The following is a 12032-nucleotide window of genomic DNA, read 5'->3' as shown; positions in this document are numbered from 1 at the left end:
CAATTATTTTCGTGAAAATAGAGATTTTTGTTTTGTAAAATAACAATTTTGCATGTAAAATCCATAAAATGTTTACAAATTTCTATAACATTTGTACAATTTTACGTAAAGTAATTTTCTTATTAAATTATTAATAAAAAATAATTTTAATTCTATCCACCAAATCAACTTACATAAATTGACACTACTTTACATAAAATCCGTTTGTTGCAATTTCTCTAGAGGCTCATGCTTAGTCCAATATAACCTTACTAGGATAAATTGTTTACAGTTTTACAGTTTGCTGTTCTAGATTGTATATGTTTCCTTTCTATGTGAGTTTAACTTCCACTGCGTAGGAATAGGTTTATATTTACCATTTATAACTACTTTAATGTATCATTAATTAGGTGATCATTTAGAAGTTGTCTTCGTAATTGAAGAATTCAATTTTTTTCAATTTATTATGTTATCTTTTTTATGCATATCCCCTTTTTTTCTCCTGGTATTATCTGTATTCTGTTTGTCACATCCTTTCACAATGATACGGGTGCATTTCACAATGATCGTGTCTTTGAATATATTTTATTCAGAGTGAAAAAGAGAAAATGCACAATAAAATTATTCAGTTGCAACAGAAGCTTGATGCAAGACAAGCTTTGGAACTGGAAATAGAGGGATGGACTCAGGGGCAAATTGAGAGTGATGAAGCATTGAACCAAACCCTTATCCTACGAGAGCACTAGAGCAACACTGAACTGTAAGAAGTTCGAAAGGAATTAATTAATGTGTGTAATTCATATATTTCAAGTGTTTTAAATTTGTTAATAAAGTGGATGCATATGATATATCAAAATTTCAAGTTTAATAAGTTTGAATTTTTTTCTTTTTATTTAAATGTGATACTGTATTCATTCACTTAATTTTGTAGGCACTAAAAGAAGTATCAAGCCGAGCTCTTATCGGTGTGAAGAGAATGAGTGAATTAGATGGGAAACCATTCCTTGAAGTGATGAAGAGAAAGTACGGGGAAGATGAAGTAGAAGAAAGAGCTTTAGAACTTTGCGCATTGTTGATCTTAGGAAAGAGTCTTGTACCTGTAGAGCCTGGGAACTAAAGGGAATTCCCTATCCTCATGCCATTGTTGCCCTACATCAACAAAATGAGGAAGCAGTTCGATATGTCAGTAAATGGTATGGAAGTGAGAAATATAGGCAAACATATGCCCATTTTATTTAACTTGTATTGAATATGAAAATGTGACCACAAAGCACACATCTGTTGAAATGATAAACTTATAATTAATAGTGTTTAATTTGGTTCAGTGGATTATCCAAGAGTCATTTCTGTATCTGTGTCTGTATCTGTATTTATAGAGAGTTAATGTGGTTTACTAACAGTCATGTTTGTAATCTATAAATACCTATCAATACAAAGTAGTAAGGCAAGAGAATTAAAAGAGAATTTCTTCCAACAATTCTACCTCTGAAAGTTTATTTATTTGATCCAACAAATTGGTATCAGAGCTAGACATAAATTCTCCTAAAAATTGAGAATCATGGTGAAAAGAGAAATCACCATTGATTTGTGGGAAACCAAGTCCCAGATTTGGAAAGCTATGCGCTTATGCATAGATGACATCAAAGAACAAGTTGATTCTTTGACCTTCGAGGAGATCAGGAGGGTGTTGGAAAATGATTTGGGATTGGAGAAATATGCTTTGGATGGACAAGAAATTTGTCATGCAATGTCTGGTGGAATCCTCCGAAAGTGATGATGATGTGAATTCTGAGGATTTAGGAGAAATTGGTGAAAGACATGCGAAGGTACAAGAACATGTATCTGATGATGAGGAGAAAATGGAAGATTCTCCTGTGATGGGTCTTTTGCCAGAAACTGATCCAGTCAGTAAGAAGAAAGAAGTTCCAAGTAAGTTCAATATTAGCAAGGCCATGATGAAGAGAGTTTCCTATATTAAAGCCAATTATGAGGAACTTACAATAGTCCGTCTTTGTCGACTGTTAGAGGAAGATATGGGAATTGAGAAATTTGCACTTGATCCATTCAACAAATATATAAGCAATCATATAGATGACGTATTGCAATGGGCTGATGAGAATTCAGAGTCTTCAGACAGAGACGACGATCAGGATGAAGATGAAGAAGTAAAACCAGAGAAGAAAAATGTGAAAAATTCGGAAGTATCTAAGAAGAGGCAGAGGCTTGAAAAAGAAATCAAAGTATCAGAAGAGAAGCAGAGCAAGCATGTGGAAGAAGAAGCAAAAGACAACAGATGTGCAGAAGGTATTGAGAAATCCTCTGATAAAATCAAACATGTGCCAGAGAACAAATGTGAAGTCGAGTTAATGAAGGAACCAAGTGATATGTTTCCCAAAGACATCACTGAAGTTGAAAAGAGGAAGGAAAGAGTGAAAGAAGTCCAGGGAACTGACATGAGTAGTATTATGTCAATGTCATGTAACTTCCTCACACTTTGAACCTTGCTTGTCCTCAAGCAAGCCTCAGACTCAAAACAAACTCTAGAATACTGACTATAAATAATTCACACAATAACACGATTTACTTCACTTGGCATTCATAGATCTCGATTTTACAAGTTTGGATGAAAAACAAAAGGTTTGGACGCTAAAAGATTCTAATCGTTTCTCCGCAAACCAACACAAGTAGACGTATCTTCAATCATGTCACAAGATCAAAAGGCAAACTATTTTGGTACCTCGCTAGTGGTCACTCATTTCACTCAAGTGTTTAGGTGTAAACTTTGTCTCTCAAGCTCTATACTAGCTTTGACTATGCTGAATTTGCATTGTCATCCAGTTGTTACCATTGTGCTTATCTAGTCAGAAACAAGATCCCAAGGTCTTTTACGGGTTGTAATGTTGGTTTAGGGACAGGTTTGGATAAGGAAAATATATGGGAAGTGAATAAACAACTAGTTGTGCAAAATAACTACAATAAGACTCAGAGCTCTTCAAAGATTAACCGAGACACATAAGATGTGCTACTGATGAGAAAACAATTTTCCCTTTTTTTTCTATATTAGGTATTAATTCCAGAACAAGAGTTCCATAAGCAAGCATATGAGAATCGTTTTGTTTTTCTTTTCTTCTTACCCACTTCTATCTCCAAGACTGTAACAAGTCTCACAATGTTGAGTATTCATCCATTTATCCTTATTCTTAACTTATGATTATATATTACAGTTCGTTGCTTCAAATGAATTTTCTGAGATTAATCATGATGGAATCTCCACCTTGAACTAAATGACTCAAACCAATGTTTTTTCTCTTTTTTTTCTTTTTTTTTTAATTTAATTTTTTTCTTTTTTTGTCTTTTGAGTCTTTTTCTTTATTATTATTTTTTTTCTTCTTTTTTTTTTTGAGCAATAGCACATAAAGTGGCAAAAATAATTCTCGGCTTCCTATTTTCCACAAATTTTGAGCTCCCTAAATCATTCCTATTTGTTCACAATAATTGTAAATTCACGGGTGAGAAAAGGGTATTTAAGACGTTAGGGGTTTGTAATGTGGTGAAACAAAGAAAATGGTATACGTAGGCTTCAACGAGGCTTAACTAAACACGATGTAAAAGGGTTTTGGGTTTAAACAAGAAAAAATAAGTTCTAACATTAACAAAGGGCTACACTTAATTGCCTTGATCACGCCAAGTTCCAACTAGATGCACAAGGTTTCGACTAGCATTTGATGCAAATTATATAGACAATAGCAAGTATGAGCACACTCAAGAAAAAAAAAACCGAGCAATGTGTAAGAAAATGCTCAAATATTTGGTCTCAAAATCTCACATATGTTCGGGTTAATATTTGTACCAAAAAGTTTAACCAAATGACAAGTTCAATGCTTATTTTCAGTCCACAAGTGTAGTCTCCGGAACTCCCATTTTAATCCAAAGTTCCTCAGTTTCGTAATTCTATAAAAAAATGTAATTTCAAAATTTATGACTGCCATGGTGAAGTTTCATCCTATTAATGGTCAATTGTTTACGAGTTTTCTTCCTGAGTCCATCTCAAATTTTTGAAAAAGCGAAGACAATGATTTTAACATGTAAGGAAGCATGCAACTAAATGAAATTATCCTAAAAGAAAACAATAAACACAAAAATAGACAATAAATAATAAAAACTTAAACTAAGATAGATAAAACTCTTTTTACTCTTCCTCACACTTTAGAGCAAGCATTTACTCCCAAAAATGCGATAAAAAGTAAAGTGAAAAAGTAAAAGGGTTAAAGAAAAACTCCCTTAAACCAAAGGTGGTAGAGATCGATCACTTTAACTGTGGGGCCAATTTGTTTGTTTTTCCTGTTTTTTTTTTTTTTTTTTTTTTGGTTTACCTGCAAAATAAATAAAAATAAAACTTACTTAAAGAAATATTGTAAATAAAAGAGAAATTAAAAAAAAAACTCGGGTTGCCTCCCGGAAGCGCTAAGATTATAGTCGTTTAGCTTGACTACAAACCTCCCTTTTATGTAAATGAATGAAGCCTTATAAGAAATCCAAATTCTTTAATAAATATTCTATGAATGCAAATTGGATTTTTAGCTTCAAAATAAATCAACAAAATCTATGACATAAATTTATAAAAGTTATGAAAGAGTTTAGATGTCTCCCTTTTTGACTCTTTTGGTAAGTCATATAACATGTAAAATTCTTCAGTCGGGATTGTTTCAAACTCTTCAATCATGGATTTCTGCACCACAAGTTCAGGTGTGGTGATCTCATCTATTCGGGTGATGGAACTTTCCACTTGATTTGAAATTTCCAGCTTTTTTTCTCCTATTGATTTATCTTCACAACTTATCACCAAACATATATCTGAACATTCCTCAAGGACTTCTTCATGTTGAGGTTCAATCAAGTTATATGCTTCACTCGAAAAATCTGAATATGGTTCATCAGTTGACGTAATTGCAATCAGATCTTCTAAAGTTTTCATTATATTTCTCTGAGAAGCATCGATATTTTTGGTAAAAGTCTCCAATGAAGAGAATTTATTATTTATCTGCTCAATAATATCGATTATTTCTTTCCATTGTGGATCCTCCTCATGCTCAAAATTTGGTGATAAGGTTTGAGAATCTTGATGACACACATAACCATTCTCCCAATATGGGGAAAACGTGCTTGAAATTTCTTCTCTAGGCAGCTCATATTGATCATCCATATAACAAGAATTAGTATAAAGATTTGAATTTTGATATTGACAATCCAGTTCAAAATGTAAACCCCCGCAATGTATACATGCCGCATCGCGAAGAGACACATCCGGAAAGTTATCCTTCATAAACATCAAAAATTTATCCTCATTGGCTTGAGCTTGGATATCTAAGTGGTTGTTGAATGTTGGAGCATTCAACCACCATGGATAACTATTTTGGTCCATCACCTTGCAAAATAAACATAAAAGAAAAAAAAAGTAAAAAGGAACAAAATATAAAAAAAAACGCTTAAATTAATAGAACTTCAACTAAATCAAAATTATAAAACAAACAATCTCCGGCAACGGCGCCAAAAACTTGATGGACGAGATGTGTATCGTACAAAACTAAGGGCAAGTGCACCCCATCGTGATCAAGTAATAAAGAATAAGTAGAGTATCGTTCCCTCGAGGATTGTGTTTATATCTATTGATTTCTGTGAATTTCTATTATGTAAGCAATCAAAACTTGAATTGGTTGTGATATTAAACTAATAAATTTAAAACAATTAAATGAAGTAAGCAAGGAAATAAATTGAGTTTAAATATGATGTAAATCACTAGAGCAAGGCTTCACCTAACCTAATGTATATAATCCACACTCAATCCTATCCAAGTTCTTAAGTTTTAATCTAGAGACGGTGATTATTTCCTAAAGTAATTAACCAAGCTTTGGTCCAGTCAAGATTAATCCTATTTCACATACAATTATCCTAGCTTTGGCCCAGTCAAGAATAAAGGTATAATGAAAGCATTAAGCTCTCTTAAATAACCCCAAAGTTAAGTCGTGAAACTAAACCCTGAAAAACCGCACCGTATAGACACAGGTCTAAACTATGTAGTTCCATTAATTATCTTAGTGTCGGTCAACCAAAATCATTAATTGTAATTTAGCTAAATATCGGCCAAATATCTAACTAGGAAATTAAGCTCCATAGTTTAATTCTCTAATTAATAAATTATGAACTTGAAATAGGATTGCAAGTAAATCATCTACTTCGATTAGGATCCGCCATAGCTCTAGCTATGGAGGAGTTAGTTCATGGTAGATGGAACGAAAATAAGAAATTTAATAGAAAACATGACTAAAGTAAAGAGAAGAAAAGATGAAGTGAGAATAAACTTTGAAATAAAAAAATAGAATATGTTTACAAAGGTAGAACGAAAATGAACAAAAAGAAAACTATAAAAAGTCTAAAAGAAAGAGATAAAGAGAGTGTGGTGAGGCCTGTTCCATGTCTGTTCCAGGTCTGGTTTCATGCTTCCCAATGTAGGTATTTATAGTTGCACATGCCTTCATGCATTCATTGTAACCTCCAACTTTAATGCTATTAAAGAGAAGATTAATGGAGGATTGAATTCTTTGCTCTAACTTCTTAAACATATGGAGAGTTGAATTCTTCTTTGCAACTTTTTAACTTTCATGTAATTAAAGGGAGCATTGAGTAGTGTAACTCCTTCTTGAGCATTCAAAAGACTCTTTAACTTTCATAACATTCCTTGGATAGTTATTTTAGGAATTTATGACAATAAGGATTTATTTAAAGAGTCATGAGTCTTCATTCTTCAACTGCTACGAGGTCACCAACTAGAAGGAGTTCTAACTGTGCAACTTTATTTATTTGAATAATGATTCCATAATTGCATTTTTGCCCCAAATAATACCTAAAAACACATAGAACAAGCATTAGCTCTTAAAACATAAAACTAAACATAAAATAATTATAAAATATTAAAAACTATCTTAAAATGCATGATTACTATAATTAAAATATATTAAAAACTATATGAAAATGCAAGATAACAAAGGTGCACTACAAGTTATGTTCCACATCCAAACCCCAAAATACAAGTTGACGATAATAATAGTGATGTTGATGGTACTGACGAAGATGATTGGGATGACGATGATGATGAGGAAGAAGAAAATGATGGAAATAATAATGTCGATGATGGAATACTCCGTGAAAAGGTCAATAACAATCAAATTCAAAGAAAACGATGGAGATAATAATGGGAATGATGAAAGCTCGGAGTGAAGAGGTCAATGACGATGAAGTTCAAAAATGTAGCAAATTAAGAACTGGTGTTACTAAGGGATAAAAAAAATTATAAGTTTAAGAGGGTGTGTTGAAATAATAAACTTATAATTAATAGTGTTTAATTTGGTTCAGTGGATTATCCAAGAGTCATTTCTGTATCTGTGTCTGTATGTGTATTTATAGAAAGTTAATGTGGTTTACTAAAAGTCATGTTTGTAATCTATAAATACCTATCAATACAAAGTAGCAAGGCAAGAGAATTAAAAGAGAATTTCTTCCAACAATTATACTCTTCCTCTCTACCTCTGAAAGTTTATTTATTTGATCCAACAATATCCTCCCATTGAATATGAACTCAAGCCAATGCCTGGTAGACCGAAAAGAACAGAAAAAAGATAGAGATGAAGTGAAGAAAATTGGTAAACCGTCTAAAAAGGGAGTAGTCATGAAGTGTTCTAAGTGTAAGCAACCAGATCATAACAAAAAGGGTTGTCCTTTTAAGGTTAGCATATTGTATGATTGTATGATTTTCATACATCTAATTTTCATTAAAATCTGTTCAGGGTGGTAGTGTCCCATCTGCTCCTACCAGTGGTACTGAAATAGCCTCAAATGCATATGCTGGACATCAGGTACTGAAATTTTGGATTCTTTCTGATACGAATTTTGTTATTGAAACCACATGTTATCTAAAAAAGGACTTGTGTTTAGATGCGAAGTAAACAGAGGATGCCAAGGATGCAAAGAAAAATGATGCCTCTACTACTCAGAAAGAGCAACAAGCTTTCGGTCTTGGTATTTTTATATCAGAAAGGACTGTTTTACATGTGCACAGGTAAATAATTGGATTTCCAATTGACTTATTACATATACTTTAGAGTTTGTTAGTGTTGTTATTAATTTTCTTGTCCGTATATAGAATCTCAGAAGTGAAAGAACTGTGATCTCAACTGGTGCAAGAGTGTTGAAGAATTCTGTAAAAGTTACAGGTGATATTGGTTTTGAAGCAACCAAACTCAAATGGAAGGTAAAACAAGCTATGCCTACACCAATGAACCGTACAGAAAAGGGGTACAATAGAAATACAAATTCCAGGGGAGGACCATATGCAAGTCGTTCTAGTCAACCACAAACCGAAGCATCTGCTCCATTTTCGACACAGCCTCAGCCCAAATCTGCCTCTCAACCAAATGTTGTTCGTTGGATGCCATAAATTAGAATGATTAGATTGCCTTTGTTAAACAGTGTATTTTTTTTTTTTTTGTGTCATTTAAAGTTTTGCATTAAAATCAATGCAATATTAATTAGACTAATGTCGTATAGTTAATACTTCATCCGATTTTTTTACTTCGTTTAAAGTTTTCTCGAGTAGGAACCAATCCAGAAACTTTCACCACATCAAATTGTGCTATAGCTCCTATGAACCAATATTTAACTTGTAATTCTTATTTTTAATTCTTATTTATAAAAAAATTTAGTTTTATTTTTCAATTCTTATTTTTTTATAAATTACTTATTAATTAATAATATTAGTCGATTATTGATAGTGATTGTGTGAAGCAGCTGCCAAAGAAGACCAAGCAGTAAGCAGACTTTTTCGGTAAGCATTCCTTGAATAGGAAAGAGAAAGAAAGAGGAGGCCTTGTTATATATTTCGGAAATCTAATCATCATGCACTGACACAATCAATCATTATCTGAGGGCCTATGATCATCCAAAAGCCTAGCATACCATACTCCTAATAATGAAGCTGGCTGGATTCTACTTCTTGTGTACAAGCAGAGCATCAACAAGACTTTTCGTTTACCAATTAGAAATGGTAAAAACTAATCGAGATGAAACTTAGAGAATATTTTCTTTTTTCATCGAAAAAACACGGGTTATAGCAACTTTTTCGAGCTCAAAGATAGATTTGAGACCCTTCTTTGGCTGTGATTCACCTAGATTGCTCAGTAAGCAAGATTGTAAATGATTCAATAAGCAAGATTGACACAAATACAATATTGTAGATTTAATACTATCAGTAATAAAAAGAGTACTGGTCTGGGCTAGGGCCACCTCTGTCTGGTTACGGAGCTATCCTACTGTTCTGGTTAGGGTCTAAGCCCTATAGACAAATACAATATTGTAGATTTAATACTATCAGTAATAAAAAGAGTACTGGTCTGGGCTAGGGCCACCTCTGTCTGGTTACGGAGCTATCCTACTGTTCTGGTTAGGGTCTAAGCCCTATAGGGCCCCCTTTCTCCTTGGTTGAGCTTACTACCTCTCAATCAGAATTCCTCGGCAAAGAAAGCCGGTTTTTAAAGGGTGAGCGGTAAGCCGGACCACGGTTGAAGAAGTTTCTGTTTGTTACACACGCTTTAGAGCGTCATATAGTTAGTGTGCCGCGCTTGATAGAGAGGAATGAAGAGCTTACAAAAGGAATTCAAATGTAATGGAACGACTCAAATCAAAGAAAGTTTCGTCAACTATTCTTAATTAGTAGAGAAGGTATTCCCCATGGAGTCGCGAAAGCCGACTTGGTTTTCAATAATTTCCATCGCCTTAGTTTTAGTGGCAAACCTGGTGAACCGGGAGTACTACCCCATTTTCGATTTGAATCGACTGGTCTCCCCTACACCGCACTTTACGTGGATCATATGCCATATTTAACTATTTTGATAATTTGTTATTTATTAGTATATTATAATTATAGTAATTTTTATTATTATTATTTTTAATAATAACGTCTAGATTATTATAAAAACATTATTATTTTTTACACTTTTTTTAATATAATGTATAAAAATAAAACATACATATAAAAATATAAATATGCAATAAAATAAATATATTTGTAACAATATAACAATAATAAAGTACTTATATTTTATATTTAAAAAATTTATAGAATCCACACATCATGTTTATTCATATAAATGAACACTACCATGAATAGATTTTTTATAATATCAATATGTGTAAACAAAGACTTAACTCACCCTAAAATGTACTTTGAAGGGTAAGGATTGCCTCACATATTTAAGAAGCCATATAGCTTCCTCATTTAGCAACGTGGGATGTTTAACACGCCCCCTCACGCCCAATTCATTTGGTGCATGACGCAGATATCAGCGAAAGCCCCAACATTGAACTATGACTCTTATACCATGTAAACAAAGACTTAACTCACCCGAAAAGGTACCTTGAAGGGTAAGGATTGTCTCATATATTTAAGGAGCCATATAGATTCCTTATTTAGAAATGTGGGATTTTTAACAATAGGCTTGAATTAACGGTATATCAACTGAGCAAGAATATAGTGAAGGCAGCCGCAGTCTTGTAAAACCTAAGGAGAAGTATCAAATCCATGAATAAAAAAATTAAAACGAATTATTATAATTTGATTATATCAAGAGACAATAAATCAAAGGGATATGACGACCCAATTAAATAATTTTTATTTGAAATAAATAAAACTATGATTAATAAATTTTAAGAATTGAAGATAGAAGTAATTATATGAAAATATTACAATTTAATTTATTATCATTTATGGTACACATAAAGCTGTTGTAAAAACTTACTTACTAAAGCACTAATTTACTAATTTATGAATGTCTTTTTGTTGTCCCGGAAAAGAGATCAACTTTATACATTGGTTCATTAGAGATTTATTACATAAATATGATTAATAAAAACTTTTGAAATACTGACAATTTTATACAAACAACAATATAATGGTTAATAACTATAAAAATTAGTGTTGCAAAAGTAACTGTCCCAATATCCCATAATTAATTTACATTTTAGGATTTTGAGCATCAAAAATTATTTTTATTTACCTTAATTTTGAGTTCATATGTAGCACAATCCAAATTGCTTCAAGAATTATTAAGTCTATGTGAAGCTTAAAATCTCCATGTCTAAATAATTGGGAAAAAAAACTTATCTTCTTGATAATGTAGTCATGACTAAAAAATGAGAAAGAAACTTAGAATGGTAATCATAAAAAAACATGATTTATAATTGAAATAAACTTCGTTGTAAGTATAATATTTCAATAACTCTTTAATTATTTTCTTCAATATGTCTCCAACATCAATGAACACTATGGTGAGGAACCTTATATACATTCGTACCAAAATTTGTAGAAAAATCAATCAATATTTTAAAAAAAATGAGTGGACTTCACCAAGTTCTGAATTTGGAAAATTAATCTAACTCCAACTCCAGTAAATCTAACAATTGAGTTCATATAAAGCCGAAAATCTAAATTTTGGTTAGAGTCCACAATCAAAACGATTACACCTAGCAATTTATACTAAAAAAACACAAATATACAAAATGTTTATTCTAGTCATTTTGAAAAAAAATAAAAATAAAAAAGAAAACATGATAAGGTAGCGAGAGGTGTGGAACAACACAATTGAGAACAAAATACATACTACATATGGAAAAAAAACCGAATATTTACCTTCGAAAACATAACGATTTCTTGTAACTTCAGACACCTTTACTTTTCCCGATTTCAGTTGTCCATGTCTCTTCTATTTCCATCGGATTTCTTCAATTGGAGATATCAAAGTCTAAATTCTCCCAATAGATTAGTAATTGAAAATAAATAATGTGTTAATGTAGATTATTATTTTATTCTCTTTTCTCTTAAAGTGCCAACTCATCCAAAATACCTCTAAAACACTTCTTCTTTTAAATCTAAATTCTCTCTGCTTTTACTATTATATATAGTATTAGATAGGGAGCAATTACAACACCTGATAGTTCTTCATTTT

The sequence above is a fragment of the Euphorbia lathyris genome, chromosome 8 (genome assembly GCF_963576675.1).
Source record: "Euphorbia lathyris chromosome 8, ddEupLath1.1, whole genome shotgun sequence".
Taxonomy (NCBI): domain Eukaryota; kingdom Viridiplantae; phylum Streptophyta; class Magnoliopsida; order Malpighiales; family Euphorbiaceae; genus Euphorbia; species Euphorbia lathyris.
The sequence above is the reverse complement of the archived record's forward strand: the minus strand, read 5'-3'. Positions refer to the sequence as shown.